This window comes from Castor canadensis, chromosome 15 (genome assembly GCF_047511655.1).
Source record: "Castor canadensis chromosome 15, mCasCan1.hap1v2, whole genome shotgun sequence".
Classification (NCBI taxonomy): domain Eukaryota; kingdom Metazoa; phylum Chordata; class Mammalia; order Rodentia; family Castoridae; genus Castor; species Castor canadensis.
In genome coordinates, this window is record NC_133400.1 from 53,989,440 (window position 1) to 54,015,447 (window position 26,008).

Here is a 26,008-nt window from a genome sequence, read left to right on the forward strand (position 1 = left end):
GAATCTGTTCCACCCTCTTGTATCTGATTTTGTTGAAAAAATAAAAGATAATAGGAAAGGTATAGAGTTTTTGCTAGTATGAGATAAAGATTGCCATACAGAGAGATTCCTAGTATTGCTTCCATGCACATGTGTATTACAACCCACATTGGTTCATCTCTACTAGACCTCTTCACTATTTTCTGGTTCCCTTCCCATACAGGCCTCTACCAGTTTAAGATTACTATATTGTCTCCTCTACAGTGAGTACATCAACTACATTCAAGTTTTAGGTTTCCTTCCCTTTCCCTATTCCTCCTGTACCCATTCTCCCCTTAGTGTGTGAAGGTGACCTTTTAAAGTGAGCCAGATTTTGCTTTTAAGTCAAGAAGAAGAGTTTGTGAATGCTGCTTGATAGACTACCTATATAATTTTCTTTGGGTAATTCTAGCAAGTAAATGTTATATTTTCACTCATCAAATTATTTATGTTTAATATATTGAAGTTTAAGTTCTTCTCAAAAACACTTAAAAATATTTATAAATAAGACAGGGTCTCACTGTGTAGCTTAGGCTTGCCTTGAACTCACTGTGGAGCCCAGGCTAGCCTCAAACTCAGACCTACTGCTTCTGCCTGAATGCTTGGATTACAGGTATCCACCATCAAACCTGGCTAATACATTCTTTTAAAGTTTAAGTAGATAGATATTGTCCTTAATATTTAATAAAAGATAAATATTAGGCATGAGCCCACCAGATAATATTTATGTGAGATCAGGAAGATCATAGTTCAAGGCCATCCCAGGCAAAAAGTGAGATTGTATTTCCAAAACAGCTAGAGCAAAAAGGGCTGGAGATGTGGTTCAAGTAGTAGAGTACCTGCCTAGCAAACATGAAGCCCTGAATTAAAACCCCAGCACTGTCAGAAAAGAAAAAATAATCTTGGCTTTCTCATTAAAAGAAAAATGGAAACAATTAGTTAATTGACCAACTCACTCATTAAATCAGTGGTGGATCCTTGGTTTTCATGATACCAAAAATAATCCAATATTTATAATGTAGACAGTGAGTAGAAATTTATTTATGATGAACTTTATATCAGAATTTTATTACTATAGGTTGTTGCTTATAGTATAACTTTAAAGTAAACTTAGGAATCATTAAAAGTACTTCTTGTATCTACATGCATGTGTAAATGATTTGGCATTTAACTCTTATCAACAACTCTTAGCAATTCCACAGTTTTACTAGAGTACTTAGATGTTGAAACTTTGCCACAACTATCTGCCAAGTTCCTATATAGGGAATAAAGTAAGCCTGTTTAATCCGTTACTAAGTATGTCCATAACTTTGAGGCAAGAGTAGTAAACAAAACACGTTTCCTGCCCCCACATAATTCATAGTCACCTAAAGACCTATGATAGACTGATGGGAAGGGAATACAGAGGGAATTGCTAACCTAATCTGGGTCAGAAAACAAAACTACAATCTACTTCAGAATGCAGAAATGAAATTTTGTGAACCTGAAGCACCATTAGGAGTTAGTAAAACAAAATGGGAAAGCAAAATAGTGTTCTGGGCTGAGGGCATAACAGATGCGAAGACCCTGGAGGAAGGGAGAGAGCAAGACATATTCAAAGACTTATGAAGAAAGGGAAAGATGAGAATGGGTAGTGAACTGTCTTCCAAATCTTTGTATTAGATGTCTGGTGTTTGGACTTTAGCTTCAGAGCACTAAGACACTAAAAGATTTGTAGTTTACCTTTTGTTTTGAGAATTGTTTTGTTTTGAAGGGAGTTGTTTCTTTTTTGAGATAGGGCCCAGGCTGCCCTCAAACTCATGATCTTCCTGCCTCAGCCTCCCATATGCTGAGATTACAGGCACATGCCACCATGCTTACATAGATTTGTACTCTATTCTAAAACTTTTTATTAAAGCCTGACATAATAGAACAGTGGGCGTATTGTAAGTATGTAGCTTCAAGAATTTTCACAAACCAAACACATCTCTGTGACCAGCACCAGATGAAGAAGCAGAATATTACCAGCATCTTGAAAGTCCCTGTTTTATCTTTCCTTCCAGTCAATCCTGTCCCCTACTTACCAAGGAGTCTCTTACCTTACTTTCTACAGTATAGATGGTATTACTTGTATTGTACTTTATGTAAATAGGAGGGTTTATTCTGTGTTCATTGAGAGAAAGAAGCCAGATACATTGTGATTATAAGATTGTTCCATGTTGTTGAGCAAAGTTCTAATCATTTTTATGGCTGTATAATGTTCTGTAATTCAGTAAGCTTCACAATATGTCTAGGAAAGAGATTATGGACGTGAGCTACAATGAGGATGAAAGAAGTGGACATATTAGAGAGATATTTATGAGTTAGAATCCATAGGATGTATGGATTAGCTGGATGAGGGAATGAGGAATTCACAGACCCTGTAAATAATGAGTTTCTGACTTGGGCACAGATTCATGGTGGTATCCTTTTAAGTCCAAACCCAGAGAGAAAGCCGATCACTGCTTGAGTTTTAATGATAGAGGAGAATAATGAATTCAGTTTTTTATATATTTGAGTTGTGTATGAAATACTGCACAGATCTGCTTTCTACAAAAACCTTTATTGAGTTAATGAATAGCCTCACTCATTAATACAGTGTGCTAACAAAGGTTTTTCTGCATATAGAAAACTGAAAATCTTCTCTCTATTCTTCATCTTAAAGTCTCACTAGATACTTCTGAATGTTTCTAGGAGTGTCTTGTCCTCATGTGTGTATATATGTGGATATGTGTGTTCTCAAGAAAGGCATCATTAAAATACCTCCATACTTAAAAAATAGTTTACCTATTATAGTTTGTCCTTTAATTATACAACAACCACACCTTAAAGTGATTAAGCTAGTTACTTGACAAGACTTTAATGAACTAAAATAAATGTTCATTAAATTTTGTTAAAGGAAAGAAAGATAGGGATGAGCTATGACTTGAGCATAATCCTAGCCAGGGTGCGAAAGGAGAGCCTTGAGCATCAGAGAGCAGGTTGAAAGCACCTCATTTCATTGCCAGAAGAGTAGTAACAACTACAGAATAGGCAACTTGCCTCCTTTAAAGTGCTGCTTGAGACTGTCCCTTTGGAAAATTTTATATGCAGGTGAATAATAAGTATAACACCAAATGAAATAAATGCCTAAGAAATAGCAGAATGCTAAGTAGACATTGCAGTTTATACCAATAAGTCATGATTCAATGCTTTATTTATTTATTTATTTATGACGGTTCTGGGGTTTGAACTCAGGGCTTCATGCATGCTAGGTAGGCATTCTACCACTTGAGCCCCTTTTGCTCTAGTTGTTTTGGAGATAGGCTCTTGATTTTTGCCCAGACTGACCTGGACCACAATCCTCCTATTAATGCTTCCTGTAGTAGCTGAGATGACAGGTGCCTGTCACCACCTCCAGCTATTGGTTGAGATTGGGGACTTGTGAACTTTTTTCTGACTGGCTTCAAACCATGATCCTCTTTATCCCAACCTCCCAACTAGTAAGGATTACAAGCGTGAGCCACCAGTACCCAGGCTCAGTGCTTCACAAAATTTGAACTAAAATCAAGGCAGTTTATTCTTATCTCATATATAAGAGAGAGAGCAACAACAAAGGAATCAGATCATGCATTTCAGTTCATAGAATTTTATCTGTTTTTAGTCTCTGTCACTTATAATAAGGTGTACTTTTTAAAGTTAAATGCTCAATTTCATTTCATTGAGTTTTTTTTCTTTAAAATTATTATCTGTAATGTCCATTGAACAGCCAAAACATTGTTTTTAGATATCTGACTGGTAATAGTGCTGTAGTTTAAGATCATGTTAGGAGACTTAAAACATTCAGAAACAATATGATAATACAAATTATTAGATGACTAACTGAATATTGCTAAAAAATGACTTCCAGGGAAATAAGTTGTGCATTATGATATAAAAAAGAGGAATGATGGAAGTGGTGGAATTTAATTTTGGTCTTCATAGATAGGTACCACTTGAATAGGTGTGGCAAGAGTAATAGAAGCAAAGGATAACATCTTATGAGAACAGATTGCAGAAAAATTATGGCATAGATTAGGCAGAGTGAAAAATTCACCAAACTGTAATGTAAGCACAAACTGGTATGAGGAGAGAAACATTTCATGAAGGTTTGACCAAGTTTGATTCATTCATAAAATCACCATCATAAGAGCACGAATTACTGTCTTTGTTTTGTTTTGGTGATAGGAATTGAACCCAGAGCTTCAGGTGTGCTAAGAATACACTCTTACCACCAAACAATGGTTTTAATTTTTTACCTATAAATATAATTTCAGTGTATGTGTCACATGTACTATGTAAAATATGTTTAATCTTGCATACAACAAATTATGGCCCCTCTCTCAGCCAGCTTTGAACGGCTTATAATGTAAGAAATGTTTATACATTTTTAAATTGTCTTTTTAAAAAGCATTACAAGGGAATAAGATTATTAAAAAGAAGAATATACAACAGGGATTGAATGTGGTCTTCAAAGCCTAAAATATTTACTATCAGCCTTTTGTTTTCTTTTGTTTGCCATCCCTTGTGTTAAAGTAGTACAGTCTTTAAGCTCTCCCAAACACACGTGTTATTCCTAAGCAAATTCATTGATAATATTTTTGAAGGCAGGTATATATTGTATAATTCTAGCAAAATTGAGTAAGCAAGGTAATTTTATGTTTGTTTTATATACTGGGTGTTCAGCTAACAATTCAGCTTCCTAAAGTCTGGAGTTTATAAAGTGTATTGACAAAATGTAGACTTAGCAATCCATTCTAAAAACTATGTGATTTACATGTAAATTTTGGTCTGGGTGAATGTATTATGTAGCAGCCACAGTTCAGATCAATTGAAAAATATGAAAATGTAATCTTTAGTTGTACACATAATATAAAGACAAAGGCAAAAGAAATCGTACATGAATTCGATAATGTGTTGGGCAGGGCAGTTGCTAAAAAGTATATTGTTTATCGGTTTATTCAGTATTTATGCTTATTTCCAGAACCATTAAATATATTATAATTTTTAATGTTATTATTGTGTGAAGTACTATGATTCCAACTTTTACATAAATATTAAAATACTTTTTAAATTGAGGATTATTATGAGTCTCAAAAAGTTAGGCTAATTCTTCCTTTTTTTTCTCATGTAACATTATTTTTTCTTCACTCCCAGTTCTTTTCACCAGCATACAAATAAATCTGTTTTTCTCCCATCTTAAAAACATTCTATGTCCAGTTTTTCTGATTCATTACTGCCCTATGGTTTTCTTTCCATTTACAGCTAATCTCTTTAGAATAGTTATCTACACTTTTTTAAATTCAGTTTCTGTAACCCCTGCCACTCCACCCAAACCATTCCTATTAATGACTTCCATGGGGCTAAGTCAGAGTTCAGTCTTCCCCTTACTTTTTGTGGCAACAGCATTGAACGGTTTGCTTGAGTTTTAGGCACTCTTCTTATTTTTCCTTTTATCTTTCTGGTTGCAACCTCTTCAGTCTCTTTGGGTGATTCCTTCTTGTCTCTGCTAACTCTGAATTAGCAAAATGCTCCAACATTTGGAATTTGGACTTTTAAAAAATTAACATTCACTGCTTTGCAGTCTCAATTCTTTATGTTCCTATAACAAAATACCTAAGACTGAGTAAGTTATAAGAAAAGAGAGTCTTGAGAGAATCCACTCACTCCCATGTCTCAAGAAATCTAATCCAGTCTCTGGGGAAAGATATTAATTCGTTCATGGAGGGAGGGTACCCTTGTGACTTAATCATCTCTGAAAGGCCTATCTCCTTGCATTACAGCATTACAGAGGTGAGCCTCAGTATTAGTTTTTACAGGAATTAATGGATCACATCCAACCATAGCACTTGGTGACCTTATCTGGCATGATGGCTTTAGATGACTGTCCTCTTGCAGAAGTTTTTTGGTCTTCTTAGACTATAATATAGCAAACTGAATTCCTTAGCTTCCTGTGCAAAAACATACTCCTGCAGTTTTCCCCCTCAATAATAACTGCAGTCTTTATCAGCCTTGATGCCAGCCTTTCACTTCACACCTCAATTAAGAAAAATTCTCACCTCTACCCCTAAAATATATCTAAAATCCCATCGGTGCTCACCATCTCTACTTCTCTGACCCTGACCTAGGTCACCTTCATGTCTCTCCAAAAACCTTCTGTAGTTGTTCTTACTGCCTCTGCCCTTCACTTCCTTCTGTCCATTTTTAATTTAGTCATGTGTTGCTTATCAATGGGGATGTGTTCAGAAGAAAGTATTTTTAGGGGGTTTCATCACTGCACAAACATGACATGAACTTAAACTAAAATGGCTGTGACATCACTAGGGAACTTGATCCTATGGGACCATTGTCATCTGTGCAGTCCATTGTTGACTAAAACATCCTCATGGCAATGACTGTACAGAAGGTAAGTATATTAAAAGATGAGTTATATTGTGTCATCCTTCAGTGAAAACCTCCATCGACTTCTTAACCAGAATAAAACCAAAGTCCATACTCTGTATGCCTCCATACTCTGTATTCTGGGCTCATTATTCCTGAATGTCACCCACTTTTGTCCCTGTCATGTTCCTGTCATGTTAGTCATGCTGTCTTCTTTGCTCCTCTTGGAACATACAGGGCAAGTTTGTGTTTTAGAGGCTTTTTACTGGATATTCTCTCTGCCCATAACACTCTCCCTATGTATCTACAAAACTCTAATAGAGTACCTGTCATTCCACATACAGCAGGAAGCATTAAAATGGGCAAACCAAGCAGGTCTAGTCATACATGTGAGACCCTATCTCCAAAACAGCCAACAGAAAGGGCTGAAGTGGTAGAGCAGCTGCCTAACAAATGTGAAGCCCTGAGTTCAAACCCAAGGACTGCCAAAAAAGAAAAAGAGTTTTGATTAGTCACCAGGGGACCCTGAACAACAGTTCAGAGAAGAGACAACCCTTCTCTGGCTTTCAGTTTTCTGTGAGACAAGTATTGAACTACTGGATGATTATTGAAATCTCTTTTAGCTTTGGAACAATTGCTGTTTCTTGTTTTATTTTACCTTTACTGCTATTTCTTCATGATTGTTTTCTGGTGACCTTTTATAAAGACTGTGGTTTACAATAAAAGGACAATAAAATGCTCAATCCTGAGTCTATTAGAAATTAAGCTTTCCTTAATACTGAAATGCTTGATTTGACACAAGAAGTGCCAAAACTGCCATCTCACTTCCGTGTTCTCTGCCAGAAAAAACTTCTTGTAGATCAAAATTTAGAGCAAGGATAACTGAACGCTTAAAGCCAAACTCAGAAAAATCATTCTGGACTTTTCCTTAGTACATAATTTTGGGACACTTATTACTATCAGAAAATCCCAATAAATTACTTAGAAAGAAAATAATTCAATACAAATGCAGTAGAGTTATGTAAGCATGCATATGTACATAATAAATATAATTTATGTGAGACAACATCATATAAAAAAGTGAAAGCTTTAGAATTGTACAGTCCCAGTTCAAGTATCAGCTTTATTACTCTACCCATTGTTTAACCTTAAGCAAACTGAAAAGATGATTTGGGTGGATGGTTTCCTTTCTTTCCATGTAAAACGGAAATACTAATGCTAAGATAATTAGCATGAGGATTAGAGAAGATGCTTGTAAAGAACTAAGTACATAACCTGATACTCAGTAGGCAATACCTTCTTCACTTATCAGATAATGATTATCATTATAGTATGAACACTTAATAAACGTGCTTTTCAAAGTTTTACCTGTATCATGTACTTATCCTATATTCCTGTCCTATAATGTGTGCATTTTTGTATTGTGACAATGGGATCTGTAATACTCAGGTTTTTGGCACCTTAAATGATTTGGCAAAAAAAATTATTTTCAAAATGTTTATCCTAGAGTTTCCACATATTCACTTCTTAAATGGAATGATCCTTTTTAGTGACATGCTTCTTCCATATAAATGCATTTCTTGTGCTGCTCTTGTAAGTACCCTTGTTAGATTCAAACCACAGTCCAAATACATCACTAGAAGTAGACTTTTTACAGAACATGGACCATATTATGCAAAATTTGTGATAGTTAGCAGAACTTTAAGTTCTTCCCAAAGTTTATTCGTTGTGGTGGGGGGTGTAGTTCTATGGTAGTTTGTATGCTTAGCATGCATGAGACCCTGGGTTTAATTCCCAGTGTGCCCCCTCTCCCCAGAGATCATTGGTTATATTTTAATATTAACAAATGTTGTAACAATGTATTGGTGTGCCATACAAATTTATTACTTGCTAATTCCAGAGCCAGAAGAGCTAAATAGAGGAGGGTTCCTATGGCTCAGTGGTCTTGTTTGGGAGTTTTATTTTTTTTAGGGCATTAAAGAAACTAGGTGTGCATCATTGGCTTGATTTATTCCTTTTAAAGTAGGTCTAGAAAGTTCTTTATTCAAAGACGTGGCGGAAATAACAGTACTAGGAAGGAAAAAGTAATAGAAGGAAGTGATGATTGTGTAGCTTCAAGAAGAAAAGATGGATGGAAACAATTTTGTGGCTTATCATGAAAGATGTTAATCAGGAAAGCAAAATAAGAAAACATGATAAAATCAGAAGAAAAATTGTAAGAGACTCTAACATATTGATAGGAGCAGAAATAGTTCTATGAGGTCGTGAGAAAAAGCATATTGAGTTATAAAAAGTTGTAAAGACATAAATATTGATGCCAAATAACTTGCTATCAGAGGGCCTATATTGTGCTAGAGTTGATACAAACTGGAGTAGGATAGCTATGTTTTCAGAATGATGACTTTCATTCCATTAAGGAACAGGATATTTGCACTCTTTTGTGTTATTTTGTATCTAACACAATCTCTTTAGATGATATGCACTTATGATTTCTCAGTTCATAAGGTATACAGTTGCTACTTAAAGAAATCTTATATCTTTTTTCTCAGTTGTTTCCTCAGATAGTTGATAATGTCATTGCTGAAAAGAGTAGGTTTCATGTATTTGTAAAACTGATTTTTTGTTTCTTCTCAGTTGTACTTGAATTATTCAGTTGATCTGGGGGCACTCTCAATAGAAAAAAATACATGAAACTTGGACAGTTTTATTCTAAAACCTCACAATAAATTTTAAAGACATACTAAGCCACTGTTTTTTAAGCTTTATTTGTATCAGAATCACCTGGAGATCTTGTTAAAGCAAAGATTGATGAACTCTATCCCCATTGTTTCCATTCAGTAGATATGAGATGGATCCTCAGAATGTGCAAAAAGATTTATCAAGTTCCAAGGTAGTGTTATACTGTTGGTTTAGGATTGGGTTTTGAGAACCCCTGAACTTAGCTAATAACAGAATAAGCTTTACATTACCCCCAAACAATTAAAAACTAGAAAGTTTTGAGTTGCAGTCTTCAAGGGTATTTTTGTGACTCTTGTACACCACTGAGACTAGTAATGACTTCATCCCAGGTAGTCGAAACTATTATCTTCTTTTCTTTAAACTCCAGCATTACTCCTTTGTTTAGGGAAGAATTGCTGTATAGAATTAGAATGACTTTCTCTTCTATTTCTTTTTTGGTGGCACTCTACCACTTGAACCACTCTGCCAGTCCTGTTTTGTTTTGGATATTTTTGAGATAGGGTCATGTGAACTGTTTGCCTGGTTTGGCTTTGAATCTTGGATCTTCCTGATCTCTGCCTCCTGAGTAGCTAGGATTTTTAGGTGTGAACCACCAGCGCCCAGCTATCTTCCATTTCTTTCATTTAAAAATGGCATTTTTTTTTTGCAATAAGTACGTGAAAATCTCATTTTTAAAATAGCAAGCAGTCTTTAGGAGGTTGGTTATTTGTTGTGTCTGACAAAATACTTCCTTTAAAAGACACCCAATGTAGTAGCTATTAAAGATTGTTTCTAGTATATTATTTGCACTACATATTTGGTTTTTCTTTATTAAACTTACTTTAGCCATGTCACAGAATTAGCTTAAAATGTATACTGCTTAATGTCTCTTGTGCCTGAAGTAAAAACAGATTGGTAATGCTAATGAGATAGTAAAACTACCATGTCTTTATAGCAATCACACTTTATTTTCTGAAATAATAAATACCTCTAAAATAGATGCAGAAATGTGAAAGGGAAATTTCTCAAAATTCACATAGTCTTTAAGGATTAAAGTGATGGATGTGTTGGCCATGAGCAGACTAGCCTCCATTTATATATTAAATTTCCACTAAATTATAAAAATTTCAGTACATTATCCTGAATTTTTTAACTTTTTTTTTCTTGCAGTACTGGGGTTTGAACTCAGGGCCTACACCTTGAGCCACTCCACCAGTCCTTTTTGTGGTGGGTTATTTTTGAAATAGGGTCTTGTAAGCTATTTGCCCGGGCTGGCTTCAAATCACTGTCCTCCTGATCTTTGCCTCCTGAGTAGCTAGGATTACAGGTGTGAGCCACTGACATCTGGCGGACATTTAACTTTTTAAGAACAGGAACAATGTCACTGAAGCAAATTCATTTTGTGACTGCAGTTCTGTTTGAATCTTTAATACAGTTGTTGCTTCTATAATTGCTGTATACTCTTCCTTTTTATTTTTTACTCTTACTAAAGTCTGTGTCCTTTTTAACTTTTTTGGTGGGACTGGGGTTTGAACTCAGGAGATTGTAATAACTAAGCAAGAACTACAACTTGAGCCATGTCCCTAGCCCTGTGTGTTTTAGTGATTTTTCAGATAGGGTCTCATGCTTTTGATCTGGGACGAGCCTTGGACTATGATACTTCTGCCTCCTCCTCCCAGGTGGCTGGGATTATAGGCATAAATTGCCACATCTAGATTGTATTTGAGATGGGGTCTTGATAATTTTTGTCCTCCTATTTCCACCTCCCAAGTAGTTGGGATTATGGGTATGAGCCACCTTGCCTATGTCTGTCTCTCCTTTTATTTTTTCTACCTGATGATAGTAGCAGGATCAGAGAGAGAATGTGGTGTCTGCCAGTAAGCCATGAAGTAGCTATGACTGGGGAAGACACAGATGGCTGATTTTAGAGGAAATAAGTGTTTGACAGATGGTTAAACAAAAGAGCAGGCAGGCTTCATGTATGTGTTCCCTATGCAGTCATACAGGGCCAGGTTTCTTAAAGGCCCCATAATTTTTTTAAATCATTTTTACATTTACTCACATGTATATACATTGTTTGGGCCACAGTTCCCCAGCCCCGTCATGTCCCTCCCCACCTCTCACTGGCTTCCAGACAGAACCTGTTCTGCAATCTTGTTCTCCAATTTTGATGAAGAGAAAACATGAGATAATAAGAAAGACAGCATTTTTGCTAGTTTGAGATGAAGGTAGCTATACATAGAGATTCCCAGCATTGCTTCCACGCACGTGTACTACAACCTGAATTGGTTCATCTCTACCAGACCTCTTCACTACTTCCTGGTCCACTTCTCATAGTGGCCTCTGCCAGTTTAGGATTACTATATTCGTTCCTACACAGTGAGCACATCACCCACATTCAAGTTTTAGGTTTCCTTCTCTTTACCTATTCCTCCCATGCAAGTTGTCCCCTTAGTGTGTGACCCATGTCTAATAATATTACTGCATTTGTTTTGGGTCTATAATCTGCATATGAGAGAACATGTGATATTTGGCCTTCTGAGCCTGATAACTTTGTTTAAGATGATGTTCTCCAAATGGCCAAAAAACACATGAAAGAATGCTCACCATCTCTAGCCATAAAGGAAATGCATATCAAAACCACACTAAGATTCCACCTCAACCTTGTTAGAATAACCATCATCAAAAACACCAACAACAGCATATGTTGGGGAGGATGTGGGAAAAAAAGGAACCCTGGTACACTGATGGTGGGAATGCAAGCTAGTGCAACCACTCTGTAAAAAACAATTTGGAGGCTTCTTAAAAATCTAAACATAGACCTGCCATATGATCCAGCAATCCCACTCCTGGGGATATACCCAAAGGAATGCAACACAGGTTACTCCAGAGGCGCCTGCACATCCATGTTTATTGCGGCGCTGTTCACAATAGCCAAGTTATGGAAACAGCCAAGATGCCCCATTACTGATGAATGGATCAAGAAAATGTGGTACTTGTACACAATGGAATTTTACTCAGCCATGAAGAAGAATGAAATCTTATCATTTGTAGGTAAATGGATGGAACTGGAGAACATCATTCTGAGCGAGGTCAGCCAGGCTCAGAAGACCAAAAATCATATGTTCTCCCTCATATATGGACTTTAGATGTAGGGCAAATGCAGCAATGTGGTTGGACTTGGATCACATGACAACGGGAGATATAAGAATAGGTGGAAAACCTAAAACATGAAAGCGTTTGATGTCCCCACTCCAGAGGAACTAATACAGAAACCTTAAAGCAACAGAGGTTAACATGAGAAGGGGATCAGTAACCACTGTAAAGATTGGTTAGAGATGAATCAACATGGGTTGTAACACATGTGTACATGAAAGCAGTGCTAGGAATATTTCTGTATAGCTGTCTTTAACTAGCAAAAATGTTTTGTCTTCCTTATTATGCTTATGTTATTTCTTCAACAAAATTAGAGATAAGGGCAGAACAGGTTCTGCCTGGAAGTGGGAGGAGGGGGAGGCGGAAAGAGGGTGGAGAGAGGGGGGCCGGGGAGAGAAATGACCCAAACAATGTATGCACATGTGAATAAATGATTAATTATTTTAAAAGATGATGTTCTCCAGTTCCATCCATTTACCTGTAAATGACAAAATTTCATTCTTCATTGTGGCTGAGTAAAATTCCATTGTGTATAAATACCACATTTTCTTAATCCATTTGTTGGTGGTGGGACATCTTGGCTGTTTCCATAACTTGGCTATTGTGAATAGTACTGCTGTAAACATGGGTGTGCAGGTGTCTTTGTAATAAACTGAGTTGCATTCCTTTGGGTATATCCCTAGAAGTGGGATTGCTGGATCATATGGCAGATCAATGTTTATTTTCTTAAGGAGCCTCCATAATGTTTTCCAGAGTCATTTTCCTTGCTTACATTCCCACCAGCAGTATATGAGGGCTCCTTTCCCCCACATCCTCGCCAGCATTTGTTGTTGGTGGTGTTCTTAATGCTAACCATTCTAACAGGAGTGTGGTAGAATCTTAGTGTGGTTTTGATTTGCATTTCCTTTATGGCCAGGGATGGTGAGCATTTTTTCGTGTGTTTTTTGAAGGCCTTCTACCGCTATCTGGAAATTCTTAATTTTCAATTGAAGGTCCATCATTTTCATTTCATCCTGGGTTCTGTGTATTATGCAGCCTATCCTGTGGAAGAAACAGCAAGAGAACAAGAAACAGCAGTTTTTCCCTTTGATTCATCATTCCTTTTCCAGTGTAGCCAGAATGGGATTTTTTTTTAAGTATGAATGGTAGACATTGAAAAATTGTGCCTGATTTGAAAGCAGTAGTCTGTGCATTCAGATATTCAGTAATTTGCCAAGGTGTTTGGGAGAAGAGAAGAAGCTTGTTGAATTTTTCTAATAAAAGTATCACAAGGTGATCAGATTTTCAGTAGAAACTTTTCCAAGTCAAAACAGAATGTAATACTCAGAATTGGAGAAGCAAAAGTGATTGGAACCATAGAATTATATTCCTGAATTATATACTGCATGTTCATGCAATCTTTTTTTTTTGCAGTTCTGGGGATTTGAGCTTAGGGCCTCACAAATGCTAGGCAAGTGCTCTTATCATTGAGCTGCACTCCCAGCTCAGAATAGTGTTTTCTTTACTCATAAAGCCTGATGCTTCGTGTTTAGTATAGTACTTCCTTGTGTGGGAATTATTTCTTCCTTATATTATCTTTAAAATGGTCATTCTTTCCTGCTTTTTTAGTGATTGTAAACTATTTTTAAAAGATTTTAGAACTTGAAGTTTAGAAATTCAAAGCCCCAAGCATTGTGATTTTTAAGAATGCCTGTCAGCTTTTTAACTTTGATGATAGCTGCTATAGATACTATGATAGTACATTTCTATTTCAAATGGAAGGTGTTCTTTTTCTAGATCTTCTTGCTAAAGTTTTGCTAGTTTTATTTACTGCAGAATCAATTTGAAAGCAAGGTTTTGGGTTTTTTTTCCATTTTTCACAAAAGAGTTGTACTTTATTCTAATAAACTATGGAATACTGGATGGGAAAGGGAGTGAATGAGTCAACATAAGATTATTTTCTGAAAAATTTAAATTCTACTTCATAAATACCAATCATAATTCATTATATTTGAGCCACAATTGGTATAGAACAACCTCCTATTTCCTTTTAGGGAAAAGATAAGAATTTGGAGAATTATTGGCAACACTTGGTGTTTCTCTGCAAATGTAGTCAAAGTGTGTGACCACTTTTATGAAAGCATGTTCTTTTCCCCCAGTGTTTATATACATAATAGGGAACTAACTTTTTGAAACTAGATAAGGAAAGAATGCTAATTTTTTACTATAAAATGACTTTTCTTGCGAAATTTGTTTTAAAATTGATAAAATACCTTTTATCTTATACCTTAAAGTAAGACTTTTTTCTTGAGGAATTTTAAGGTCTCACTGGCTCAGTTGCAGATCTCTGGTTTCAGTCCAGAATGTGCACTGAGTTTGTAAAGAATTCCAGTAGAAAGTTCAGGAAGTATCATGCTGAAGGTTCAGCAGAGAGTATTGCTGCCAGCCCAGTGATGATGCTGAGACTGTCCCGTGTTCTGGAAATGTGACTCAAAGGCTGAATCCCAATTTAAAGCCAGCTGACTAACCCTGTAGTTTATTCTGTTGTAAAATGACAAGTTTAAGATTCATGTACTTGGGACTTTTTAAGTGCCATAGTACCTACATTCTAGACAACAATAGTTTTATTTCATTGATGTTCATTTAAAATTAAAAGATTACATACTTAGTTTACATAGAAAATTAACTACATTAGAAGCATTAATGCCTAGATGTGGTGACACAGACCTGTAACCCCAGCATTCAGGAAGCTGAGTCAAGAGGATTGAGAGTTCAAGGCCAGTCTGAGTAAAACAGCAAGACTCTGACTCAACAACAGAAGCATTAAGAAGAAGAAGAACACCAGTTTTGCATAACATTGTATAAGGTAATAATTATGAAAATGAAGTTAAATAAACATAATATCTGCTCACCAGAGGCTAAAACAGACTTATCAGCATAGACTTACGGAAGATAAGCAAGCAGCTGAACAAGAAGCATAAATCAAAAACCAAATCAATAAAATGGTAAGTTCACTTTGACCTCATAGACATAGCGCCTTATTTCTGCTGGAATAGTCTAGAAAAAATTGCATCTTTTTCTGTAGCCTAGGGAAACCTTCCACAGGATGGGGGTAAGAAATGTAGATAATAGGAGAAATTGCTTTTGACAACCTTTAGTGAAAAAGGAAGGGAATGTGATAGGGAAGCACTGACCTAGGATTGGGGAGCATGTACTATTGGGGGATTGAAGGTGAAATCTCCTGGGCAAAGGGACAGAACATACTTGTAAAAGGACAGGAAAAGTATAATCAGAAAAAATGAGAAGGTAGGATGATGTGGTCAGGATGGCCACCTAACTGACCAAGCCCACTAATAAGCATTACAGTGGTTTTTACTTAGAGACAAACTTCAGTCTCTAATGCTACCTGTATAATTTTACTATTACTCATGCAGGTTTGGTCTGCAACTTTAAAGCTGACATTCAGTTATAGTTTAATTTTGTTTATGGACAGAACATTTTTATAGTTTCACAAGAATTGAAACAAACATGCTGTTCATAAACATAAAAAGGTAAAAGAACTTGATCTCCATGCCAGCCTGTCGGCAGCTGCACCCAACAGCTCAGGTACTGCCGTAAGTCAGAGCACATTCTCTCCACCCATCATTCTCACAGGCCCCTGTCCACACTTGCCTTTCTAAAAGCTAATTTCTTCTTACAGCATATATTAACTACACAAAGTAACAAGTTTCATTCCGACACTTTCATGTGCATGCATATCATGCTTTGATCATACTCACCCTCTGCCCTCTCTTGTACTCCCCATCCTCTTCTCTTCCCAAGTCATTCCTCTTTGGCATTCGTGTGCATCTGTGTATGGGTGTTTGTGTTTTAAATCTAGATTCCGCATATGAGAGAAAACGTGCAGTCTTTTTTTTTCTTCCCTTTCCTCTTGATGGCGTATGTGAGTACTAACAGGTTGAGAACCATTTTTTAATTCTCTTTCCTCTTTATCCTTTTTGATAATATATACTATCTTTTAGAAATTGCTTACTGCTTCTGTGCTCAGCTATTTCATGAGGAACATGAGGTCAATAAAAGTTAACATTGCCATTTTCATAATAAATTGAACTAATGTTTGAAAGTGCCTCGTGTATTATGCAGTGTGTAATACTTAAGCTTTACTTTGGCAATGTGATTTGTTTCTTTTCTCTTCTTAGGTAGAAAAAAATTTGATGAGTTGTGGTGTGATATTTGCCAAAATTTTTGTTTCTATTTATACATTTCACATGTTTTTTATTTACCTTATAAAGAAGTTGATTGGGAATTAGAAATAAGGGCAAAATAGTTTCTGCTGGGTTTTGGGGGGGAGAGGGAGGGGGCGGAGTGGGTGGTAAGGAAGGGGGTGGGGGCGGGGGAAGAAATGAACCAAGCCTTGTATGCACATATGAACAAAACAAAACAAAACAAAAAAAACAGTTGCTCAGCCAGACACCAGTGGCTCACACTTGTAATCTTAACTACTTGGGAAGCTAAGATTGGGAGGATTGCAGTTCAAGGCCACCCAGGGTCACAAAGCTTACAAGACCCCATCTCAACCAACCAGTGATGGTACAGGCATCATTCCAGTGACAGTGGAAAGGAGGATTGTGATCCAGGCTGGCCTGGGCAAAAAGTGACACCCTATTTCCAAAATTACCAGAGTAAAAAGGACTGGAGGTATGGCTCAAGCAGTAGAATACCTGTCTAACAATTGTGAAGTCCTGAGTTCAAACCCCAGAGCTGCCAAAGGGAAAAAAAACCCCTACAAACAAAAGTTGCTTGTAAATGTGTGGGCCTATTTCTGGACTCCATAATCTTATCCATTGATCTGTTAAATTCCAATGTATGTTAAATTATGATCTGTTAATTTCATAATTTCAATTGAAATTATGCCATGTTGACTTAACTCCCTTTCAAAGTTGTTTTAATTAATATAGGTTCTTTGCATCACCACATCAATTTTATAATAAACTTGATACTTTCTAAAAAAAAAAAAAAGAAGTTGATTGAGGCACAGCAAAATATAGCATTACTGTCCTATGAAGGAATCATAAAAGCATAATTATCTTACAAATAAGTTTTAAAGTGACTTACTTCTGATGTTTAGTTATGAAATTATTTGCTTCTCAACTCTAATTCTGGAGCTTTGGATATAGCTTGGTGGTAGAGCTTGTGTAGCACATGTAGGGCCCTGGGTTCCATCCTTAGCATTGTAATAATAATAATAAAATAAAAACTCTTAATTCTATATCTCGCTCAGCGAATCTGTGATTTTTAGAGGTTATTATCTTCATATTTCTACATATAATTATTTACTACTGAGTATCTGGTTATAATATCCCTTTCCTGGCTAGTGTCATACTGGACACTTCATAATATTTCTATAAAAGCCTTTTACCCATCATTAACTACCTCTCCTTTGTCTTTCAAGATCCCTTAGCAAAGTAAAATTCCATTCTCACTTGGTTATAAATCACCTTAGCAAGTAGACCCTGATATACTTAATAAAGAGCACAGATCTCAAAGAATGATAAAAGCATTGTGCGTGCTTTGTAAAGCTTAACCACTAATGAAAGACTGGTACTGAAACAGACCAGAATGGGGGTCGGCTGCATTCAGACAAGGTGTCGAGAGCCAGTAGTCACAGATTCAGTTTGCTCCCGTTTTATCAGTTGTACATTGCTTCTTATTCAAGATCACTTTACAGTCCTTTGTGCCTACTTCTACCTCTGTTACCCTTACTTCATAAAGAACTTTAGTCTTAGGCACTGCTGATGGTGGCACACAATGCCCTGAAGTTTCCCCTTGGAATACAAAATCTTACATTCTCAGTATAATTTGCTGTTCAGAGGGAGGACGTGAGTTCTGTGAAATGGTAATACAACATAAAAATGTTTAGCTCAGATGTATTATACAAATTAAGAAGGATGCCTTAAGAATTCCAGCTGCTGCTCCTGCTGTTACTGTTACTGGTACAGACAAAGGTCTCTGACCTTGAGTGTGCTGGGGAGGGTAGAGGAGTATAAAGACATTACCTATGGGTGCTGGTGTCATTTCTCTTTTAAAACCTTTTTGCTCAACTTTATTTTATAATTTTCTCAATGAAAGATTATTCTATATTTTAAAAATTTATAATTTAAAAAATAAAATGAATCATCAGATTTTCACAGTTATGTAATTCTAACATCTATAGAGTCTTTACTCTTTGCTCAATATTTTAACATACTCTTTCAGTTTTATAAATATAGTTTAAGGGGTTTGTTCTAAATATATCAAACTAATATTTTATTTGAATGTAAAGTGCATATTTTAGATATTTGCTGCTTTTTTCCTTCTAAAGAATAATCTATAAACACTAATATTGTTTATTTTTTCATAACCCTCTCTAGATGATTCTTAGCAATAAATTTATCTTCCAATGTGAACAAAACCAAAAATGTTATTCAGAATATCCTGTGTTTTCAAAGCTACATAGGGTGACACCTAGAAATGTAAGCAGGATTTAGAACATGGGAGATCTAATTATTAATTTGGGCTGGAATTATTTGTAATAATTTTAGATGGAAGTGCTAATGTCTTATTTGTTTGTTTATTTATGGCAATACTGGGGTTGGGCTCAAGGCCTTGAGCTTTCCAGACAAGTGCTCTACCAATTGAGCCATACTTCTAGCCCTTTTTGCTTTATTGTTTTTCAGGTAGAGTCTCATGTTTTTGCCCTGCCTTGCCTGGGCAGTCCTCCCAATCTGTTTCTCCTACATAGCTGGGATTACAGTTGTGAGCCACCCTGCCCAGCTTGTTTGTTGAGATGAGGTGTTGTTAGCTTTTTGCCCAGGTTAGCTTCAACGTGCAATCCTCCCCATCTTTGCCTCCCAAATAGCTGGGATTACAGCCATGTACCATCACTAGTACTAATGTCTTATCTTTCTTCTGTTCCTTATCACTGCTGGTATAAGGATGGATAAAATGTTTAAAATTAGTTCCTCAATTACAGTTTTATACCCTGTAGAAGTGTGATTTCTGAGAAGTGATTTTTTTTTTCAGATTTTAAGTGTGAAGTACTGTTTTCTATTAAAATTTCTATTAAAATTAAGTGAACTCTTAGTCTTTTTTCTCTTTTTTGTGCTTTAGACTTCTAAGCCAAAGCTGGCACAGTTGTTAAGCATATTCATTTTTATATTTTAGTATTGCAATACAAAGTGAAATAAAACTGGTCATTCGTATTCTCAAACGATGTAATGATAAAGCTTACAATTGTCTACATAATGGTCTTGAATAGGTCATTTTTCCTATAAACTACTGAGGCAAAATGTAAAATACGGCATTTATATGGGCATGTATTTAACAAATGAAATGCTTCTATCCAACAAACATTTTCTTGACTGTATCGGAACAAAATTTGTATTGTGACATTCTCTCATTAATGAAATGAATTTCAGTGTGAACACTTGGGCTATTAGAATATGTACAAAGCCATTATTGTCTGTGAGCTGCTGCCCTAGTCCAGGCTCTCCTCTTCCTAACAGTGCATTTTACCTGCTTTACCCATCCATTGCATAAGTGCATTTAGCATGAATTTATTTGTTAAGTATACATTGAGAACTTATCAGGTGTCACACATTTATTTAAGCAATGTTTTTATATTTTCTATTCTCATGTTAGGAGTTACAGTCCCCAGTTTACTTTTATACTGGGTCTGAACTAAAACTTAGTTTCCAGAGCTCTTCAGGGTTTTTTTGGGGGGATGGAGAGGGAGGACAATCCTGGGGTTGTTTGAACTCAGGGCCTTGAGCCTGTGAGGTAGGCACCGTACCACTTGAGCCATGCCTCCTGCTGTTTTTGCTATGATTGTTTTGGAGATAAAGTCTTGCTTTTTGCCCAGTCTGGCCTGGACCATGATCCTCCAATTTTAGGCTTCCTGCCTAGGCTTGGATGACAGGCTTGTACCTCTGTACCCACTTTTTTTCATTGAGAAAGGAGTCTCACAAACTACTTTTTTGTCTAGACTGGCTTGGGACCACCACCTCCCTATCTCATCCTTGCAAGTAGCTAGGATTTCAGGCATTTGCCGCCAGCCCCCAGCAGAATTCTTAACTTTTCAATACAGTCTCTTCTCAGTAACATTTTCCCATCATTGTGTACCTGTTCTCACTCCTTGTCTTGGTATATTGTCATTCTTCTGCAAGGATGTACCCCTTATTCTCACTTAAAATTTTTGAAAAATTTGTGATGTTTGAGATTTAGTTGTTTTAGTCATTCTGTAGTACTGGTAATACTTTTCTGAACAAAACAAATGCAATCTCTGACCTCATGGTGCTTCTAGTATAATTGAAGATACGGATATTTAAAAGTAATCATATGATTTACCTACAAGCTATGTGATAAATGCCATGCAAAAGGTATGTTTTATATTGAGACATCTTTAAAGTCATGACTTTTAACTAGATACTTAAGCTGAGCTCTAAGGATGAGTGGGTGAAGACAAATACAGAATGTTGCAGGCAGGGCATATAACATGCACAAATGCTCAAGGTAGTGTGTGGCACCTCTGGAGAGGGAGGCAAAGCCAGGTTATAAAGAGCCAAGTGAAGAACTCTGGATTTAATTCTCAGTGCAACAAAAAACCATTAAAAGTTTTTGAATAGGAGGGAATATAAGGTGGTTTTTATTCTGGCTAATGTATAGAGATTGGCTAAGAGAATAGCTAGAAAGAATACAGGTTAAGATAAAGAATGGATGAACAAAATAGACCTGGTATATGTTGTTACTCAGAGCTGGGTTAGCAGGTCTGAGCAAAGTAGGTAGTGTGTCAGTTTATGATGGGGTTTAGAACAAGGCTTGTCTCAACCTCACTGAGGTATTCTACAGACATGAGGTGCTGAGACATGAGGGTCCATGAGACCCTGCTTTAGTCTGTTTTGTGTTATTAGATCAGAATACTTGATGCTGGGTACTTTATTAAGAAAACAGGTATATTTAGTTCACAATTTTAAAGGTAGAAAGTCCAAGATTAAGTAGCCCAATCTGTTCCATCTCCGGTTGAAGGTCCCCCTCGCTGTATTAACAACATGACAGAGAAACAGTAAGGGAACTGGTTGTGTGCAGAAAGGGGCCGAATGTGTGTAGTGGCCTCACTTAGTAACAACTTACTTTCATAAACACTAACTCACTCCATGAGAACTGCATTAATCCCTTCAAGCATGGTGCCCTGAGACCTAATTACCTTGCACTGGGCCCCACAACTTAAAGGTCCTACCACCTCAACACTGCCATACAGGGACTTGACTTTTAGTACATGAACCTTTGGGGGATTCATTTACATCATCTCTAAACCATATCAGACCCTTTTAACAACTTACATACATCTTCCCCTACCATCTCTTGGTTCTAACATACACTGCCAAGTTTCTCTTTGATGATGCTGAAGTACCCCTCCTAGAAGTCCTAACTCATGCGGCAGGATCTGACAATTAAAGATTGAATACCAGCTTGCCTTGACTCTTAGTTTTATTGGTTAACCTTCCATTGCTTCATGAAAATTACCACAAATTTCATGATCATAACAACACATATTTATTATTTCACAGTTTCTATGATCAGAAGTCTAGATACCTCTTATCTAGGTCCTCTGCTCAATATCAACCAGGCTGCCATTCCCATTGTAGCTCAAAAATGGCTTGCAAGCTCATCCGGGTTATTGACAATTCACTTCCTTGTGCTTGTAAGAAGGCTGCTCTTGCCCAAATGTATTTCACACATGGCTCTTTGCTTTTGGTATCAGAAGAAAAAGTCTCTGCTGATGTCTGTGAGTTCAGGGAAGGCCTAAGTCCTCTTTAAAAAAATCACCTCATTAAATCAGGCCCACCCAGGATGCTCTCCTTTGATAAACACAAAGTCAATAGGCACCTTAATTGCATATGCACAGCATAATCACACCAGTGATATACCGTCGTATTTCTAGATCCTGTCCACACTTGAGGGGAGTGTATAAGGCCATGGGTTATTGGAGGTCAGTTACCTTAGAATTCTGCCTGCCTCACTTGGCTTTTTGTGAACTCACTAATGTCCTTTTGCTTCCAACAAGTCATGCTCATTTTAGTTTTTTTTTTTTCCTTGACTTCGATGTCTCCTTCACCATTCTCGTTTCCATTTCATAGATGCTGAGGTTTCCCAAAATGTCTCATTAACTATTCAGCTTCTTTCTTGCCCCCTGTACCCATTGTTTTCCACTGGCTAAGCACCAGTTTCCTTGTTCTAACAGTAAAACTTAAGAGCAAGTACTTTCTCCTCTAATCACTTGCTGAAGAACATACACTCATTAGATAATGAATGAAACAAAAGCAACCCAGAGTTCCATTTCTTATGATTCTGACTCATTTAGGGAAAAGCCTGGCAGAGCATGACTAGTTACACCGCTGTTCAAAGTTGGGCAAGCTGCATGAATGAGGTAGAACCCTGAGGAGGGTTGGGTACAGGCCCTGGTACCAGTGGGGTCTAGTGGATGCAGCCTTAGTGGTATGAAGGAGTATTGTCCTGATGTGTTGTGGTGCCTTAAAAGAGTATGGGTGTGCTGGTGACTTTTATTGCGTTTGGGCAGCCATGTGTAATTAACCCACCAATGGTTACAAATCATATTGCCAAAAACAAATACTCTCTTACAATTTAAGTACAGCATTTGCACCTGAACCCAACCTTCTACCTTCTAGTAAAATCCAATATCTTGATATAATTTAAGGCTGTCGTTCTTCTGGAGCTAATTTAAGGATAGCATGGTGGCATTTGCTTAGAGGGAGCAGGTCCCTCCTTTTCCTGAAGTCACCTTCTCTCTTTTGATCTGATTGGTTTATGTATTAAAACCCAGCTTAGAGAAACAGGCTTAGACGTTTCCTCCCTGCTAAAGCCTTTCCATCTCTAGAAACCTGCCCAGTGTCTCCTTAACCCTTCTTTCCTATCTTTGTTCTCTACCTGGGGTTGCATGTGTTTCTGTCAGTTAAACCTGTCATAACACATTAGAATTTATTTATTTACATGTCTGTCTGTCCTATGAGTGAGATCGTTGGGGATAGAAACCTACTTATTTTCTTAACTATTAGTACCTGACATATGACAAATGCTCACTAAATGATTGGAATAAATTATTCAATCATTGCACCAACCAATGAGCATATTTCCTCTCTCCTAACTTCAGGTGAGCAGATCTGATTCCTTTAACACAGACGTTGACCCCATTTATACCTACATTTTTTCCACTCAATGGATAGATATTTAAATGACTGGCCGACCTTTCTCTAGTTAGTTGGGTTACTCTGGCCTATAGCTCTCTGCTTTTCCCCACCCCACCCCCTCAGCCCCTGACCTACACATTTTAGTCATAAGACCAGTCTTCCAAACAGATGTTATGACAGAAACAAAGCCTTTCTGTTTTGAAGGCCTACTATAATTCCAGAGACTATGGGAAAAACTAAGTGCTTGGCATGGGGTGCAGCAGTTGCAGAGGATCTTGATTGCAGTTTTTCACATTTGGGTGAAGGTGCAAAGATAGGAAAAATAGAAAGTAGAACTATTATCCCAGCAACTTTAATTTTGAAAATAGGCCAAAGAAGATCTTTAGGAGTCTCCACATTGTGAGTATGCAATCTACGTTTAAGGTTGTAGAAGCAGAAAAATTTAAGATTATAGAATATGTGAACTACTAAAGAGAATAATTTCGTAGTATCATTTTTAGATACATGGCCTTGAAGAACATAGCTTCCATGTCAGAAGTTGTTTTTTAATATGAGAATTAATCCTACAAAATAATGATAATTATAGCATAGGAATATAGAATTAAGAGGCTTTGATATGTATAACAATGCATAACTTTCATAGTCTATTATGTAGTTGTTCTTCTGGAATGTAAAGACATTAGCTGCATGGTTTTCTATGTGGTCAGCGATTTCCTCTTAAAATTCACCTTGTCAGGAGTCTGCTCCCATTTCCTACATGGGGAACAGGAAATGCTTCTCTGTCTCTTTTCTCCCCTCTGTTTCTCTCCTAATAAACTTTACTGTTTCTTTTACTGAAAAGAAAAAAAACTCACCTGTCAGAAGATACCTAAGTGATCATGGGTAACTAAAAGTTTCTGTTTAAAAAAGTGTAAAAAAGTGTCTTTAATGGATGAACAGACTCCAGTAGGAGCCTAATTTTCTTTTGTTCAAGAAATGTTTTTAAGCAAATATAAGTGATTAGATATAAATTTGGGACATGCAATAGTTTGTTTCAGATTGTGAAACACACTTTCCACTGTTATTTCATGATTTGTAACTTCTTTTCTTTTTTTCAAATTATTCTGATAAAAACAGATTTATGCAGTAGATATACTTTTAGAACTAATGCACATTTTTGAAGGTCTGTGTAAGCAGCTAAGTAGTCAAAACCTCTAATTTATCTCTTCCCAAAATGTACTGTTTTGTCTCTTGAGTTAACTATAAGCAGGCACGGTTGAAGGAAAAAGTGGGGAAAGTTGGCTGTGTAGGAAGTTGGTTCATCCAGAAAGTATCACAATTTTTAGTTTGAAATCTTCATTGGAAATTTAAAAAATATCAATTAAAAGGAAGTTTGATTGTAATTACTTGCTATCAATTTTCTTCAGGCCATTTCTTGATTCTGTTAGTCTTTACATTCTTCAAGGAGGGTTTTAAGAATTCAGGTTATTATTGAAGATACCAGAATGCTAGAAAACAACTCTGGAGTAATAAAGTTAAAATTTTTCTTAGGGATTCTGCAATGATCAGTTTTTATAAAGTACCCTTCATGTAACACCAAAATTTGCTTTATTTTTGCTATCCATGTTGTTTTTCTTTTATTTGTGGTTGGTTGGTTTCAGCTTATTGTTTTAGATCTTTGCCTACTAAGTGGTCTTTTATCCCATCATAATCAATTTTAATTTAATTTCCCCCCTCAAAATGTTCTGCTATCCCATTAAAACATTTCAAATTTTCTTCCCAAACATGTGTTTACGTAAATTCCTGTTGAAGAAATACATTTAGATTATCAGCTCTGTGGAGTTATTAATAGCTGATGGCATCAGCAGCAAGACTATAAATCTTCCTTGTAGGCTACGCTTTTCACCATGACTCTGCATAGATCAACAGATTGATTATTCAGTTTTACCAGATCATGCATACTACCTGAGGTCTCAGGAATATGAATGAAATTTGTTGGGGAGAGTATTTCTTTTAACCTGCTTTGTTTAAATTGTGCTGCAGTAAAGCTTTCCACTGAATCCACATAGAGTACATACTTGACATAGTTAATAAAAGATTTTGTTAGCTTAATTTGTATTAAACATTTGAGCAATATACAGTTCTGTTGCACATTAGAATTTGAATCCCTATGTACAAGAATATTTACTACCGTCTTTGTTTCATTTCAGAATGACCTTATTTAAAAATGTATGAGGCTATTTATAATTGACTCTGGCAGTGATTAAAGAGGTGTGAATAATAGGTTATTGGAACTTGACAACTCCTGGTTGGCTAAACTTGTGTTATGCTGCTCAGATGTACCTTGTTTTTCCTATTTTGGCATGTGGGTTTTTGGCATAATACAATGCGTTAGTTTTTCTTATTAACTGGTTTAACAAATCTTGGTATTTTATTGCTTTATCTTGCACTTTGAAATGTAAAAGGTTTAAATCTCCAGGCAAATACTTCAACATTCT

General features: G+C 36.5%; 1 protein-coding gene across 16 annotated transcripts in view; it reads left to right on the forward strand.

Annotated features, from left to right (window-relative positions):
* Zeb1 (zinc finger E-box binding homeobox 1) overlaps nucleotides 1–26,008 on the forward strand; it is a 170,798-nt gene that overhangs the window by 67,637 nt on the left and 77,153 nt on the right. The window contains exon 4 of one of the 16 annotated variants that reach the window (XM_074056213.1): nucleotides 15,000–15,154. The exons of the other annotated variants lie outside the window; for them this stretch is intronic. The gene's annotated coding sequence lies outside the window, so the exon portion shown is untranslated. The remainder of the gene's footprint in view (nucleotides 1–14,999; nucleotides 15,155–26,008) is intronic. 16 annotated transcript variants of the gene reach the window in all.